Consider the following 17,871-nt stretch of genomic DNA (forward strand, 5'->3'; position numbering starts at 1 on the left):
GGGGGAAGGTGGATATTCTGGATAGAGGTGGAAGTTAGTGATAATGAAATCAAGGAATTCTGCACGGGTGCAGGTGGCAGCCCCCATGCAGGTGTACCCAGAAATACAGTTGTGTATGGTGCCAGTGTATGCTTGGACCAGGACTATATGACTTAACCAACAAAAGGCAGACATAGCTGGGGCCCATGCGAGTCCCCATGGAAGAAAGACAAGTTGTTGAGGGTAAGGACAAGCTCTGCAGGAGGTGGAGAGTGTTAGTGGAGGGAAACTGATTGGGTCTCTGTTCATGGAAGAACCGGAGGGCCTTGATATCCTCCTGGTGGAGGATGGAGGTAGAAAGGGACTGGACGCCCATGGTAAAGATGCAGCAATTGGGGCCTCGGGATTGAAAGTTATTGAAGGTTGGTTGGTGGGCCTGCGATGCTTCTCGGATTTTGTTAAGATAGAAAACATAGACATAGAAAACATAGAAATTAGGTGCAGGAGTAGGCCATTCGGCCCTTCGAGCCTGCACCGCCATTCAATATGATCATGGCTGATCATCCAACTAAGTATCCCGTACCTGCCTTCTCTTTATACCCCCTGATCCCCTTAGCCACAAGGGCCACATCTAACCCTCTTAAATATAGCCAATGAACTGGCCTCAACTACCCTCTGTGGCAGTGAGTTCCAGAGATTCACCACTCTCTGTGTGAAAAAAGTTCTTCTCAACTCGGTTTTAAAGGATTTCCCCCTTATCCTTAAGCTGTGACCCCTTGTCCTGGACTTCCCTAACATCGGGAACAATCTTCCTGCATCTAGCCTGTCCAACCACTTAAGAATATTGTAAGTTTCTATAAGGTCCCCTCTCAATCTCCTAAATTCTAGAGAGTATAAACCAAGTCTATCCAGTCTTTCTTCATAAGACAGTCCTGACTTCCCAGGAATCAGTCTGGTGAACCGTCTCTGCACTCCCTCTATCGCAATAATGTCCTTCCTCAGATTTGGAGACCAAAACTGTACGCAATACTCCAGGTGTGAGTCTCACCAAGACCCTGTACAACTGCAGTAGAACCTCCCTACTCCTATACTCAAATCCTTTTGCAATGAAAGCTAACATACCATTCGCTTTCTTTACTGCCTGCTGCACCTGCATGCCTACCTTCAATGACTGGTGTACCATGACACCCAGGTCTCGCTGCATCTCCCCCTTTCCCAATCGGCCACCATTTAGATAATAGTCTGCTTTCCCGTTTTTGCCACCAAAATGAATAACCTCACATTTATCCACATTATACTTAAGATGGGACTGGAATTATAATGTTGTAGGCTGTGAGGGCAGATCACCAAAAGTGATGAGATCGATAACAGTCTGAGAGAAGAGGCCTGGTATTGAGCTGTGGGATCAAGGCCAAGGGGTAGGTATGAGGAGACGTCCAAGAGCTGGCATCAAACCTCAGCATGGTGGAGGTCAGCTTGCCAGACCACAACGGCACCTCCCTTGTTGTTGGGTTTAAAAACAAAGCTGGGATTGTTGTTGAGCAAGCGGAGGTCTGTGCGTTCAGAGGGGGGAAGATTGGAGTGGGGAAGGGGAGTGGGGAAGTCAACACGGTTAATGACACACCGGTAGTTGGAAATGAAGAGGACCAGAGAGGTCCACAAATGTTAGGCTCACTGGTCTATAGTTCCCAGGCTTTTCCTTACAGCCTTTCATAAATAGTCACAACATTAGCTGCCCTCCGGCACCTCACCCGTGTCTAGTGCTACATTGATACATAGACAACAAGGGCAGGAGTAGCCATTCAGCCCTTCAAGCCAGCACCGCCATTCAATGTGATCATGGCTGATTATCCACAATCAGAACCCCGGTCCTGCCTTCTCCCCATACCCCTTGATTCCGCCAGCCCCAAGTGCTCTATCTAACTCTTTTAAATGCATCCAGTGATTCAGCCTCCAATGCCTTCTGAGGAAGGAAATTCGGAAAATTCACATCTCTCTGGGTGAAAAAGTGTTTCCTCATCTCAGTTCTAAATGGCCTATCCCTTATTCTTAAACTGTGGCCCCTGGTTCTGGACTTCCTCAACATCTGGAACATGTTTCCTGTATCTAGCATGTCCAATCTATTAATAATTTTATGTTTCTATAATATCTCCTCTCATCCTAAATTCCAGTGAATACAAGCCGAGTTGCTCCAGTCTTTCATCATATGACAGTCCCGCCATCCCTGGAATTAACCTTGTGAACCTACCTTGCACTCCCTCAATAGCAAGAATGTCCTTCTTCAAATTAGGAGACCATAATTGCACACAATACTCCAGGTGTGGTCTTGCCAAAGCCCCGTACAACTGCAGAGGACCTCTTTGCTCCTATACTCAACTCTTGTTATATAGGCCAACATGCCATTAGCTTTCTTCACTGCCTGCTGTACCTCATTGCTTACTTTCAGTGACTGATGAATAAGGACACACAGGTCTTGTTGTACTTCCCGCTAAATTCTCGCTAGAATTTAGAAGATTGAGGGAGGATCTTATAGAAACTTACAAAATTCTTAAAGGGTTGGACAGGCTAGATGCAGGAAGATTTTTCCCGATGATGGGGAAGTGCAGAACAAGGGGTCATAGTTTAAGGATAAGGGGGAAATCTTTTAGGACCAAGATGAGCTTCCAGTGAAGGTGGTGGAGGCAGGTTCGTTTTTATCATTTAAAAATAAATTGGATAGTTATATGGATGGGAAGGGAATGGAGGGTTATGGTCTGAGCGCAGGTATATGGGACTAGGGGAGATTATGTGTTCGGCACGGACTAGAAGGGTCGAGATGGCCTGTTTCCGTGCTGTAATTGTTATATGGTTATATGGTTAAGATGAGGAAAACTTTTTTCACAGAGATTGGTGAATCTCTGGAATTCACTGCCGCAGAAGGTAGTTGAGGCCAGTTCATTGGCTATATTTAAGAGGGAGTTAGATGTAGCCCTTGTGGCTAAAGTGATCAGGGGGTATGGAGAGAAGGCAGGAACAGGATACTGAGTTGGATGATCAGCCATGATCATATTGAATGGTGGTGCAGGCTCGAAGGGCCAAATGGCCTACTCCTGCACCTATTTTCTATGTTTCTATGTTTCCCCTTTTCCAAACCTGACACCATTTTAGATAATAATCTGCCTTCCTGTTCTTGCCATCAAAGTGGATAACCTCACATTTATCCACACTATACTGCATCTGCCCTGCATCTGCCCACTCACCCAACCTGTCCAAGTCACCCTGCATCCTCATAGTATCCTCTTCACAGTTCACACTGCCACCCAGTTTTGTGTAATCTGCAAATTTGCTAATGTTTCTTTTAATTCTTTCATCTAAATCATTAATGTTTATCGTAAATAGCTGCTGTCCCAGCACCGAGCCTTGCAGCACCCTATTAGTCACTGCCTGCCATTCTGAAAGGGACCCGTTAATCCTTACCCTTTCTTTCCTGTCTGTCAACCAATTTTCTACCCATGTCAGCACTCTACCCCCAATTCATGAGGATGATTCAGCCAAGGCTCCTGCAATTTCTTCTCTAGCTTCCTACAGTGTACTCAGATATATCTGACCAGGCCTGGGAGATTCATCTACCTTCATATGCCTGAGGACGTCCAGCACCTCCTCAAGCCTAATACAAACTGTCCTCAAGACATCTCCATTAACTGTCCCAAGTTCCATAGTCTTCATGTCTTTCTTCACAGTAACAGAAGAAAAATGCGCATTGAGCAATGTGTATACTCGAGAGAACTCTGGCAGTCGGTAGTTGAATCTTAGTAGAATCAACTCTCTTCATCCTCAATTGTAATATTCTTGTTGCAAATACTTTCAAAAACTCAGCTGAAGTGGATGTGCTACTGATGATAAGTGAATCTCAAAGGGAGGTATGCCGTTTTTATAGTTGGTTATGTGGAACAAAATATTTCTATTCCCATAATCGATATTTTAATTAAATATATTAGTTCCTGTCCTTCAACAAGTCAAGTTTAGATGCTATTTGCCAGAGGGATATCCTGGTCATTAATGCTAATTATGTGAGCAACAAAGGATTAAAACCATGACAAGCCACGTCATAGATTGCACCCATTCTTTAGTTTTCAATTTTCTTAGCTTTCAATTCTGGGGTGGAAGATTGCAACCTTCACGTGGTCCGCCCTGTTTCGACGAATGCAATCAACCCGGCGTGCACAATCACATAAGATCAAATAGGACAAGTTGTCCTCCAACTTTAGGCTGTGCAAGCCATACGCAAGAAGAAGAAGAAGCTTTCAATTCCCAAATAAACTGATTCATAATAAAAACACAATGTTGGTTGGAACGTTGGCAGCCAACGAAGAGAAGGCAAACTGCAGCGGAGCAGGCTATTGGCAGTGGCCATGTTGGAAGAGAGGAGGTGTGATGGTGAAGCTCTAATGTGGAGACAAGGGCAAGGAGGCTGAGCAGAGGGGTAAGGATGTAAAGGTACGTCTGCTGATTCTTTGTCTTGTGTTGTGCTTTTTTTACCTCTTGGGTGCAGAATTGATGGCAGGTAGAATGGTGCAATGTTCCTGTAGGATGTGGGAATTCAGGGAAACTACCAGTGTCCCTGATGTCTACACCAGTGGGAATTGTGTCCAGGTGCAGCTCCTGAAAGACCGTGTTAGGGAGGAGCTGGAGCTGGACGACCTCAGGATCAACAATGAGAATGAGAACTTCATAGACAGGAGTTATAGCGAGGTGGTCACGCCTAAACTACAGGAAGAGAGTCAGTAGGTGACCACGAGGAAATGGAGTAGACAGAGTGGAGGTCGTTTCCATTCAAAACCCTTTTGGAAACTTTTGGGGAGGGATGACTATTGAGAGATGAGCAGCAGCAGCAAAGTCTGTGGCACCGTGCCTGGCTCTGAGGCACAGCAGGGAAGGGTAATGTCCGGCAGAACTATCATGGTAGGAGACTCATTGGACAGGGAAGCGGACAGGACATTCTGTACTAGCAATCAAGACTCCAGGGTAGTGCATTGCCCTCCTGGTGCCAGGATCCAGGATGTCTCCGAGCCACTGCATGACATTCCCACGGCGAAGGGCGAGTAGCCAGAGGGCGTTGTGCATGTTAGCACAAATGACCCAGGTGGAAAAAAGGATTAGATCCTGCAAAGTGATTATAGGGAGTTAAGCAAAAAGTTAAAAAGCAGGACTTCCACTGTAGTAAACTCCAGATCACTCCTGGTGCCACGTGCTAGCGAGGAAAGAAACATGAAGATAGGACAGTTGGACGCGTGGCTGATGAGTACGTGCATGGGACAGGGATTCACATTTTTGGACCATTGGGGTCTCTTCTGGGGCAGAGATGTCCTGTACAAGAGGAACTGGAGAGGAACCAATATCTAAGAAGCAGGTTCTGGTGGTCTCGGGTATGTCCCAGTGGCTGTCTTCCTCCAACCTGCGACTAGGGGGTTAGCGACAACTAGCAGGGCGACGCCTCACTATGTCTGAATCTTATGGCCAGAATGCCTGGGCTTTACAGGGAGTAGATTTAAAGGTTCATGTGGTCAACCAATATCAGCGAATTCAACCCAGCTATTACCAATGATGCTGGGGATTGGCCTTTCCTTGCCAGTCCAGCAGTGATAGGGATCAGAGCAACATCCAATGGAGATTATGGTGTCACATGGTGGAAAGTTGGTTTTCGACTGGAGGCCTGTGACTTGTGGTGTGCCTCAGGGATCGGTGTTGGGCACATTGACGTTGCTAGTTTATATCAATAATTTGGATGAGAATGTACAAAGCATGATTAGTAAGTTGCAGATGACACTAAATTAGGTGATATCATTGATGGAGAAGACTGTTATGAAAAATTACAGTAGTATCCTAACCAGTTGGTCAAGTGGACTGAGGAATGGTTACTAGAGTTTAATGCAGATAGGTGTCAGGTGTTATATTTTAGGGAGGTAAATCAGGGCAGGACATTCACAGTGAAAGTCAAGGCCTTGGGGATTGTTATAGAGCAGGGGGATCTGGGAGTGCAAGTACATAATTCCCTGAAAGTGGAACCACAGGTGGACAGGATGGTCAAGAAGGCTTTCAGTAGTACATGGGCCTTCATCAGGCAGGCTATTGAGTAATGAAGTTAGAACGTTATGTTACAGATGTACATGACATTTACAGCCGCATTTGGAGTATCATGTTCAAGTTTGGTCACCCTGCTATAGGAAAGATGTTGTGAAACTGGGTCGGGGGCAGTGAGGTTTTACGAGGATGTTGCCAGCACTTGACGGTCTGCGGTATAGGGAGAGATTGAACAGGCTAGGACTTTATTCTTTGCAGCACAGCAGGTTGAGGGGTTATCTTTTAGAGGTGGATAAGATAATGAGGGGAATAGATAGGCAAATTGCACAGTCTCTTTTACCAGAGATGGGGAATCAAGAACCAGAGGACATGGGTTTAAGGTAAGAGGGGAAATATTTAATAGGGACCTTTAAAAAGACATTTAGACATTTAGACAGGTTCATGGATAGGAATGGTTTAGAGGGACATGGGTCAAACACAGGTAGATGGGACTAGTGTAGATGGGGCATGTTGATCGGCGTGGGAAAATTCCGCTGGGACCCGTTTCTGTGACTCTGAGACCCAAGAGGTCAGGCAGCATCCATGGAAAGGGAAACAAGGATAACGTTTCAGAATAAATTTGTATTTTGAGATTCCAATTTTGCTGCTATTTGCCAGTTAACTTTTTCCACAAAAAGTGAGCGCTTTATTCAGCTTTGAATTCAATGTTCATACTCAAGAAGCTCAAAAGAACAAACCTGCACTAATATAGCACGCTCCACAATCTCAAGGTAAAAGTAATGCATCTGAAGTACAGTAACTACTGCAATAAGATTCCATAAATTACACTAATTGAATGTTAAAATTTGTCAGGATGCCAAAAGGCCTTCATTGTCTTCCCCTCATTATGTCTCAATGAAAGAAAAGACTGGCCTTGTTTCTAAGCTTATCATTCAAAAGTAACGTGATTTTTGCAGAGAAATAGTTTCCTGGTTTTCAGAGATGGGGTGGATGTCAAGTTTCTATAAGCTCCTCTGTGGAGGTAGCTTTAATTAATGTCACCTTGTTCCACCCAATGCATCAGCAAAGAGTCGGTTTACATTACCTGCCCAAATGGAATTTTAACAAGCGACTTTCAAACCCAGAAAAATGAGCAAACAAGGGGAAAGTTCTACCATCGACTTAATGGTCACATTAAAGACAACAACCATTGAACCTGTCCACATCTTAGCCTCTCTGGTTTAACCATGCCAAGCTTCAATAAAAAACAAACTGCTGGAAGAACTCAGAGTCAAGCAGCATCTGTGGGGCAGAAGAGAGGAACTGTCAATGTTTCCGTTTCGGGTCGATATCCTGCATCAGGACTGAGAATGGCTGGGATGATATAAATAGGGGATTAGAAACATAGAAAATAGGTGCAGGAGTAGGCCATTCGGCCCTTCGAGCCAGCACCGCCATTCAATATGATCATGACAAGGGCCATAGACAATGGGTTTCAATAAAAAACAAACTGCTGAAGGAACTCGCTGGTTCAAGCAGCATCAGACGGGGGTAGAAAGAGGAACTGTCAACATTTCCGTTTCGGATTGATACCCTGCATCAGGACTGAGAATGGAAGGGGGTGTACTCAATGTAAAGAGCGGGGAGCAGGAGCAGGCAAGGGCCAGTAGGCAGTGGGTGCCTTACTGAGAACATGGTCAAAAAGTTGGAGATTGTTAGTGGTCGATGAGATGGAGAGTAGTAGAATTTGCATAGGGGAGCAGTGAGAGACGGACTCTTAGGAAACTTCTTCAAAGCCAGCATATCTTTAATAGACTTTGCAGAGTAGTAGTAAAATGGAGACACAAGAGACTTGGTGCTGGAATCTGGAGCAAAACAAATTGCTGGAGGAACTCAGATCAACTGAACAGTTCTTGCAGCACCTGCAGTCTCATGTTTCCAGCTTCCAAAAGCCTGCTCTTTTCCGCAGACGTGATCTCAGTTGGCCTCTTCAGTAAACACTCTAATTGGTACGACAAAATCCTTCAAATCCGATTCCTAATCTGCAGTTAGCTGATCTCATCTGAAAAGTTAACCTCCATGACCCAGATTAAAGCAGAAGGATTAACTCCTGATCATTGTTTAGCACGTTCTGCTGGAGAGGTATAAACACAAATGTAATGGAGAAGGTTCTGTCTGAACTCCAATATTATTGCAACTTAACATACACACTCTGCCCATCTATAATTGTAAAATGACATATGGAGCATGTTTCTAGAGAATTTTAATGTATGTTGAATGCTTCATTTGAATGTTTGATGATATCCAAGCATAAGATTCTCATTCGGGAAGGGTAGGGAAAGGAGGACAGTGGAAGGGTTAGAGAATTTGGTAAGGAAAGCATGAAAAAAGTTGCAGTTTTAAAACTTACAATTAACCAATTCTTTTTTCTCCCTCACCAATATGCTGAAAATAATTCTGACTAAAGTGTAGAGTGGAATAAGAGAGAAAAGCAGGTGTAATGCTGTTGCTTACATTATCTTAATCTCCAACGCATTTTGCTCAAAGGTACTACTCCCTGGTATTGAAAACATCTTAAAGCATAAACAAGTAGTGAAACGGGTTTAAGGACGTTGTACGGGATTGGCGACTGCGGGTTGTTCTCCTCCCCAGCATATCAGAATTAATGTAACGCCTTTAGTGGGCAATGCAAATATAAGATAACATAGAAACATAGAAAATAGGTGCAGGAGGAGGCCATTCGGCCCTTCGAGCCAACACCGCCATTCATTGTGATCATTGCTGATCGTCCCCAATCAATAACCCGTGCCTGCCTTCTCCCCATATCCCTTGATTCCACTAGCCCCTAGAGCTCTACCTAACTCTCTCTTAAATCCATCAAGTGATTTGGCCTCCACTACCCTCTGTGGCAGGGAATTCCATAAATTCACAACTCTCTGGGTGAAAAAGTTTTTCTGACCCGAGTCTTAAATGGCCTCCCCTTTATTCTAAGACTGTGGCAACCGTTTGGGTTTTAAGTTGTAGCTGCCGACTAAAAAGTGCATTAAGCTGTTAATTTGGACAAAATTACAAGTAATGCATGGTCTCGTTCCCCCCCCCCCCCCCCCCCCCCCCCCCCCCCCCCACCCCCCCGCCCCCCCCCCCCCCCCCCCCCCCCCCCCACCGCATGCTGCTTGTCTTGCTGGGTTCCTCCAGCCGCTTATTTTCGGTTCAGTTTGTTGCATCCAGTCTCTTGTGTCTCCAGAATTACAAATAATTCTATCCACCTTAAAAAAAGTTCCTCTGTGGGTAATTGTGACAAGATGTACATATACATTGTATTCATCATAAATCACTTATCTTTAGATACATTATGGAACACCATTGTGCACTTCTCCACTGACTCACAGAAGGTCAGTGGGCTTTCACTTCACACAAGAGTCCAGCTATCATCAGCACCAAAGATGGCCATCACTTGCAGCATTTATCGTCACCGATCAGCATAAAGGTAAATACAATTTGATGTCATTTTTAAACCAGATTGTAAAAATAGGCACCATCAGACTCAAAAGTTTAGACACTGTTTTCTTTGCCCATGCCTTACCATATTCAGACATGTCCTTCTCTCATAGTCCCCATCTAAAAGCCCCAAAGCCAATTGTACCATTGAAAATTAAAACCATGTGAATTAAGCAAATTGCTGGTTTTTAAATCTATTTGCGTCATGCAGCACTGAAACCGGTCCAACTCGTCCATACTGATTCAGATGTCCCATCTACACTCGTCCTACTTGCCCCGTTTGGTCCTCATGCCTCTAAAGCTTTTCTATCCATGTACCTGTCCAAGTCTTTCAAACGCTGTTATAGTTCCTGCCTCAACTACTTCATCTGCCAGCTCCATATACCCACCATCCTCTGAGTGAAAAAGTTGCCCTTAAAATTTTAATTTTTTTTCAGAATCTCAGCTGATGAGAGAAAATAGATTTATGATTAACTCAAGATGAATCTTTTCCAGAATATACAAAGCACTGACACTGCAGACCCAGTCATTCAGGCAAGGAAAATTCACCCTTCCAAAATTTTAAAACCAATACCCAAAGATACAGAATAAAATTCCCTTTACATTGAAAATGTAAATAAACATAAGTTTTATTCCCCAACTCGTGTTGCAGAAAATCTTTATAGACCATTCTCTAGGATTACAACCTTTACCACACCCCACCCCTAAACCAGGTGACTTATAATGCACACAAAAAAGCTGGAGAAACTCAGCGGGTGCAGCAGCAACTATGGAGCGAAGGAAATAGGCAATGTTTCGGGCCGAAACCCTTCTTCAGACTGATCGGGGGCGGGGAGGCGGGGACAAGAAAGGAAAAAGGAGGAGCAGCCCGAAGGCTGGGGGATGGGAGGAGACAGCAGGGGGACTGAGGAAGGGAAGGAGACAGCAAGGACTAACAAAATTGGGAGAATTCGATGTTCATGCCCCCAGGATGCAGACTCCCCAAACGGAATATGAGGTGCTGTTCCTCCAATTAGACTTCTGACCGACATCCACTATAAACCCACTGACTCCCATGGCTATCTGGACTACACTTCTTCCCACCCTGCTTCCTGTAAGGACTCCATCCTTTACTCCCAATTCCTCCGTCTACGCCGCATCTGCTCCACGGAAGAGGCGTTCCACACCAGGACATCTGAAATGTCCTCATTATTCAGGGAACGGGGGTTCCCCTCCTCCACCATAGATGAGGCTCGCACCAGGGTATCTTCCATACCCCGCAACACTGCTTTCTCTCCCCATCCCCCCCACTCGCAACAAGGGCAGAGTCCCCCTAGTCCTCACCTTTCACCCCACCAGCCGTCACATACAAAAAGTAATCCTCCGTCAGTTTTGCCACCTCCAACGTGACCCCACCACTCGCCACATCTTCCCATCTCCCCCCATATTTGCCTTCCGCAAAGACCGCTCCCTCCATAACTCCCTTGTCAATTCTTCCCTTTCCTCTCGTACCACCCCCTCCCCGGGCACTTTCCCTTGCAACCGCAAGAGATGCAACACTTGTCCCTTTACCTCCCCCCTCGACTCCGTTCAAGGACCCAAGCAATCGTTCCAGGTGCGACAGAGGTTTACCTGCATCTCCTCCAACCTCATCTATTGCATCCGCTGCTCTAGATGTCAGCAGATCTATATCAGTGAGACCAAGCGCAGGTTGGGCGATCGTTTCGCCGAACACCTCCGCTCGGTCCGCAATAACCAAGCTGACCTCCCGGTGGCTCAGCACTTCAACTACCCCTCCCACTCCGTCTCCAACCTCTCTGTCCTGGGTCTCCTCCATGGCCACAGCGAGCAGCACCGGAAATTGCAGGAACAGCACCTCATATTCCGTTTGGGGAGTCTGCATCCTGGGGGGCATGAACAATGAATTCTCCCAATTTTGTTAGTCCTTGCTGTCTCCTCCCCTTCCTCAGCCCCCCTGCTGTCTCCTCCCATCCCCCAGCCTTCTGGCTCCTCCTCCTTTTTCCTTTCTTGTCCCCGCCACCCCGCCCCCGATCAGTCTGAAGAAGGGTTTCGGCCCGAAACGTTGCCTATTTCCTTCGCTCCATAGATGCTGCTGCACCCGCTGAGTTTCTCCACTTTTTTTGTGTACCTTCGATTTTCCAGCATCTGCAGTTCCATCCAGGCCATCACGGACTACAGACCCTCCAACACCACCCCCACATCCAGCGACGCCTCCTTCCTTGAGGAGCTTAATCACTTCTATGGCCGCTTCGACAGGGACAATCTAGAGACAGCCATCAAGGCTCAGCTACCTGCCGATCACCAACCCCTCGCACTCACCCCCTACGACGTATACGTGGCACTGAGTAGGACTAATGCACGTAAGGCTGCTGGCCCTGACGGCATCCCCGGGCGCGTGCTCAGGGCCTGTGCTGCGCAGCTGACAGACGTCTGGACTGACATCTTCAACCTGTCACTTGCCCAAGCTGTTGTCCCCACTTGCCTTAAAACCACCTCCATCGTGCCAGTGCCAAAACACTCCACTGCGACAAGCCTCAACGACTTTCGTCCAGTTGCACTTACCCCCATCATCACCAAGTGCTTCGAGAGGCTGGTCCTGGCACACCTAAAAAGCTGCCTACCCCCCGCACTGGATCCCTATCAGTTTGCCTACCGCAAGAACAGGAGTACGGAGGATGCCATCTCAACGGCACTTCACTCCGCCCTCTCCCACCTCGACAACAGAGACACTTACGTAAGAATGCTGTTCATCGATTACAGCTCAGCATTCAACACCATTATACCATCAAAACTGATCACCAAACTCGGTAACCTGGGCATCGACCCCTCCCTCTGCAACTGGATACTGTACTTTCTAACCAACAGACCCCAGTCTGTTAGGTTAGACAAGCACACCTCTTCAACCCTCACCCTGAACACTGGCGTTCCACAGGGCTGTGTGCTGAGCCCCCTCCTCTACTCCCTCTTCACCTATGACTGCACACCTGTACATGGTACTAACACCATCATCAAGTATGCAGATGATACAACTTGTGATTGGCCTCATCAGCAACAACGATGAGTTGGCCTACAGGGAGGAGGTCCAGCACTTAGCAGCATGGTGCGCTGACAACAACCTGGCCCTTACCTCCAAGAAGACCAAGGAGCTCATTGTAGACTTCAGGAAGTCCAGAGGCGGCACGCACACCCCCATCCACATTAACGGGACGGAGGTGGAACGTGTTTCTAGCTTCAGGTTCCTGGGAGACAACATCTTCGATGACCTCTCTTGGACCCACAATACCTCAAGATCAAGAAGGCTCACCAGCGTCTCTTCTTCCTGAGGAGACTGAAGAAGGTCCATCTGTCTCCTCAGATCCTGGTGAACTTCTACCGCTGCATCATCGAGAGCATCCTTACCAACTGCATCACAGTATGGTATGGCAACTGCTCTGTCTCCGACCGGAAAGCATTGCAGAGGGTGGTGAAAATTGCCCAACGCATCACCAGTTCCTCGCTCCCCTCCATTGAGTCTGTCCAAAGCAAGCGTTGTCTGCGGAGGGCGCTCAGCATCGCCAAGGACTGCTCTCACCCCAACCATGGACTTTTTACCCTCCTACCATCCGGGAGACGCTACAGGTCTCTCCGTTGCCGAACCAGCAGGTCGAGGAACAGCTTCTTCCCGGCGGCTGTCACTCTACTCAACAACGTACCTCGGTGACTGCCAATCACCACCCCCCCCCCCCCCCCGGACACTTATTATTTTTATTCAAATCACTTGCTATGTCGCTCTTCCAGGGAGATGCTAAATGCATTTCGTTGTCTCTGTACTGTACACTGACAATGACAATTAAAATTGAATCCGAATCTGAATCTGAATCTTAAACACGACTTATAATGCAGATAGATGTAAAATGCTGGATTAACTCTGTGGGTCAGGCAGCATCTCTGGAGAAAAGGAGTAGGTGACACTTTGAGTCGGAACTCTTCTTCAAAAGGAGGGTTCTGACCTGAAGCGTCACCTATTCCTGGCTTTTTTCCAGAGATGCAACCTGAGCCACAACTATGGTGTAACCCAGCAGCTACAGCTCCTTCCCACAAACCTGCAATGCAGTGTAGCTACATAGTCCTTCTCAGGAAAGAAGATGAAAAAGCAAGTACATATCATTCGAGTGGTAGAATAGAGAAAATAAGTAAAATTCATGCAGGTAAACTCCAACAACTAAGTTACAGAGATAGGTTGAATAAGTTAGGTATTTATTCTCTGGAGTGCAGAAGGTTAAGGGGGGACTTGATAGAGGTCTTTAAAATGATGAGAGGGATAGACAGAGTTGATGTGGACAAGCTTTTCCCTTTAAGAATAGGGAAGATTCAAACAAGAGGACATGACTTCAGAATTAAGGGACAGAATTTTAGGGGTAATATGAGGGGGAACTTCTTTACTCAGAGAGTGGTAGCGGTGTGGAATGAGCTTCCAGTGGAAGTGGTGGAGGCAGGTTAATTGGTATCATTTAAAAATAAATTGGATAGGCATATGGATGAGAAGGGAATGGAGGGTTATGGTATGAGTGCAGGCAGGTGGGACTAAGGGGGGGAAAAAAATTTTTTTTGTTCAGCACGGACTTGTAGGGCCGAGATGGCCTGTTTCCGTGCTGTAATTGTTATATGGTTATATGGTTAAACCTAACATGTATCAAGCGACAGGGAACTGTGAAAACGACCAACTTTCTTCTCAGAATGTTGGTACTACATAATAGAATGGTGGAGGGAGGGGGGGGGGGGAAGAGCGTCTCTAGATACCATACATCATAGCAAAGAGTAGGAGTAAACGGGTCCTTTTCACAATGGCAGGCAGTGACTAGTGGGGTACCGCAAGGCTCAGTGCTGGGACCCCAGCTATTTACAATATATATATTAATGATCTGGATGAGGGAATTGAAGGCAATATCTCCAAGTTTGCGGATGACACTAAGCTGGGGGGCAGTGTTAGCTGTGAGGAGGATGCTAGGAGACTGCAAGGTGACTTGGATAGGCTGGGTGAGTGGGCAAATGTTTGGCAGATGCAGTATAATGTGGATAAATGTGAGGTTATCCATTTTGGTGGCAAAAAAACGGGGAAAGCAGACTATTATCTAAATGGTAGCCGATTGGGAAAGGGGGAGATGCAGCGAGACCTGGGTGTCATGGTACACCAGTCATTGAAGGTAGGCATGCAGGTGCAGCAGGCAGTAAAGAAAGCGAATGGTATGTTAGCTTTCATTGCAAAAGGATTTGAGTATAGGAGCAGGGAGGTTCTACTGCAGTTGTACAGGGTCTTGGTGAGACCACACCTGGAGTATTTCGTACAGTTTTGGTCTCCAAATCTGAGGAAGGACATTATTGCCATAGAGGGAGTGCAGTGACGGTTCACCAGACTGATTCCTGGGATGTCAGGACTGTCTTATGAAGAAAGACTGGATAGACTTGGTTTATACTCTCTAGAATTTAGGAGATTGAGAGGGGATCTTATAGAAACTTACAAAATTCTTAAGGGGCTGGACAGGCTAGATGCAGGAAGATTGTTCCCGATGTTAGGGAAGTCCAGGACAAGGGGTCACAGCTTAAGGATAAGGGGGTAATCCTTTAAAACCGAGATGAGAAGAACTTTTTTCACACAGAGAGTGGTGAATCTCTGGAACTCTCTGCCACAGAGGGTAGTTGAGGCCAGTTCATTGGCTATATTTAAGAGGGAGTTAGATGTGGCCCTTGTGGCTAAGGGGATCAGGGGGTATGGAGAGAAGGCAGGTACGGGATACTGAGTTGGATGATCAGCCATGATCATATTGAATGGCGGTGCAGGCTCGAAGGGCCTAATGGCCCACTCCTGCACCTAATTTCTATGTTTCTATATTTCTATTTTTTGTTTACAACGCTGAATTTTGCTACGTTTAAGTGTTACTAGACCAAGTGCAGACCCGTTGGGTCTGTTTCCACAACGGCGTTTGCAAGGGGGGGGGGGGGGGGTGCAGGAGTAGGCCATTCGGCCCTTCGAGCCTGCACCACCATTCAATATGATCATGGCTGATCATCCAACTCAGTATCCTATATCTGCCTTCTCTCCATACCCCCTGATCCCTTTAGCCACAAAGGCCACATCTAACTCTCTCTTAAATATAGCCAATTAACTGTGCCTCAACTACCTTCTGTGGCAGAGAATTCCAGAGATTCACCACTCTCTGTGTGAAAAATGTTTTTCTCATCTCGGTCCTAAAAGATTTCCCCCTTATCCTTAAATTGTGACCCCAAGTTCTGGACTTCCCCAACATCGGGAACAATCTTCCTGCATCTAGCCTGTCCAATCCCTTAAGAATTTTGTAAGTTTCTATAAGATCCCCCCCTCAATCTTCTAAATTCTAGCGAGTACATGCCGAGTCTATCCAGTCTTTCTTCATATGAAAGTCCTGACATCCCAGGAATCAGTCTGGTTAACCTTCTCTGTACTCCCTCTATGGCAAGAATGTCTTTGGCAAGGGAGATGGAGAGGGGGGAGGAGAGAGGGGTGGGGGAGGGGAAGAGAGAGGGGGAGGGGGAAAGAGGTGTGGGGGAGGGGGGGACGGAGGGGAGGATGGAGATGGGGTAGGGGAGAGAGGGGGAAGAGTGTAGAGGGAGGGGGAAGAGTGGGGAGGGAGAAGGGGATGGGGGAGAGAGCAATGGGGGTGGGAGGAGGAGGGGAGGAGAGGGAGAGGGATGAGGAGAGGGAGAAGGAGAGGGGGAGGGAGAGAGGGGGGGGAGAGGAGGAGGAGAGAGGAGGGATGGAGGAGGAGAGTGGTGTGGTGGGGGGAGGGAGGGGAGGAGGGAGATGGGGTAGGGGGTAGAGGTGGAAGAGTGTGGATGGAGGGGGAGGAAGAAGGGTGGGGGAGAGAGGAAAAGCGGGTGGGGGACGGAAGGGGGAGAGGGAAGGGGGTGGGGGAGAGAGAGGATGTGGGTGGGGAGAGGAGGGGGAGGAGGGGTAGGAGGGTAGAGGGGGGAGATGGAGAAGGGAGAGGAGACAAGGGGAGGAGAGTAATGGGGGAGGGGGAGAGAGGGATGGGGGAGGGGGAGAGGGATGGAGGAGGGAGGGGAGCAGGGAGGTGGGGGAGGGAGGGGAGGGGGAAGAGTGTGGAGGGAGGGGGAGGAGGGGGGTGGGGGAGAGAGGGGAAATGAGAGTGGAAGGGGGAGGGGTAGGGACAGTCCAATCTGTTCCCCATTCACTATCACCCCCAATTCTCTTTCTCTATTCCCACACACTTGATGACGCACTTCAACACAGGCTGCAGGGGAGGGGCTAGGGCTGGGGCTGCTGCAAAGGCATATGTAAATGGATCCATTCCGATTGGACATCTGTGAACATTGGGTATTGTGACATCACAAGATGGAACGTTCACCAACATTCTATGGGTGGGAAGCATTTTTCTTTTAATTTGGGGGGGGGGGGGGAAAAGAAAGATTTTATTTAAAAATGTGTACATAAACACGACGAAATTTAATCAGGAGTGGATACTTGGAATGAAAAGTGAAATCTCTACCGAAATGGAAAAAATCTCGGCGATTCTGTGTGATGTTGACGTAGCAACGAATTAAAGACTGTCAGTGCACAACAAATGCATTCAAAGAGAATAAATGTAATAGACACACAATGCTGGAGTAACCCAGCGGTTCAGGCAGCAGGACCTGCTGAGTTACGCCAGCATTTTGTGTTTATCTTTGGTATAAACCAGCATCTGCAGTTCCTTCCTACAGAATAAATATAATTTTGGTTTCTCTGACATATCCGTTTATCACGCTGCAATTTGTGGCATTGCTATGTAGGTTTTGTCCTTCTCCTTCAGTTGAGAAACAAATACTGATTTACAAGCAAGATTTTTTAATTAAAGTTCTCCTTCTCTTTGTCTCCGAGCTATGAGGCAACACCACGTGTTACCAAAGAACATAAGAATATAGCACTGGACAGGCCCTTCGGCCAACAGCGTTTGTGCCGAACATAATGTCAAGTTAAACTGATCTAATCTGCCTCTACATAATCCATATCCCTCTATTCCTATCGTATCCGCCTCCACCCCTACCAATGTGTTCCAGGCCCCCAACTAATCTGTGTAAATAAAAACTTACCCCACACATCTCCATTAAACTTCTCCCTCTCACCTTATAGCTATGCCTTTAGGTGATGGACATTCCCACCCTGGGAAAAAGATTCTGACTGTCGACCCTATATTTGCCTCTCATAATTTTATATACTTCTGTCAAATCTGCAGGTTTCGCTTTAGGCCCTGTTAATAGCATCCAGATTTCACAAGGTAGCAGCTAAAGTGTGTTGAAAGATTAATCCCAGCTCAATTTAGTTCTGACATATAGGTACCC

The 17,871-nt window shown here is 46.9% G+C and overlaps 1 protein-coding gene across 10 annotated transcripts in view; it reads right to left on the reverse strand.

The window, feature by feature from the left end:
• The window catches only part of cux1b (cut-like homeobox 1b), a 445,030-nt gene that overhangs the window by 395,622 nt on the left and 31,537 nt on the right, over positions 1 to 17,871 (reverse strand). The gene's annotated exons all lie outside the window — the stretch shown is intronic.

This window comes from Leucoraja erinacea, chromosome 28, assembly GCF_028641065.1.
Source record: "Leucoraja erinacea ecotype New England chromosome 28, Leri_hhj_1, whole genome shotgun sequence".
NCBI classification, from domain to species: Eukaryota; Metazoa; Chordata; class Chondrichthyes; order Rajiformes; family Rajidae; genus Leucoraja; species Leucoraja erinaceus.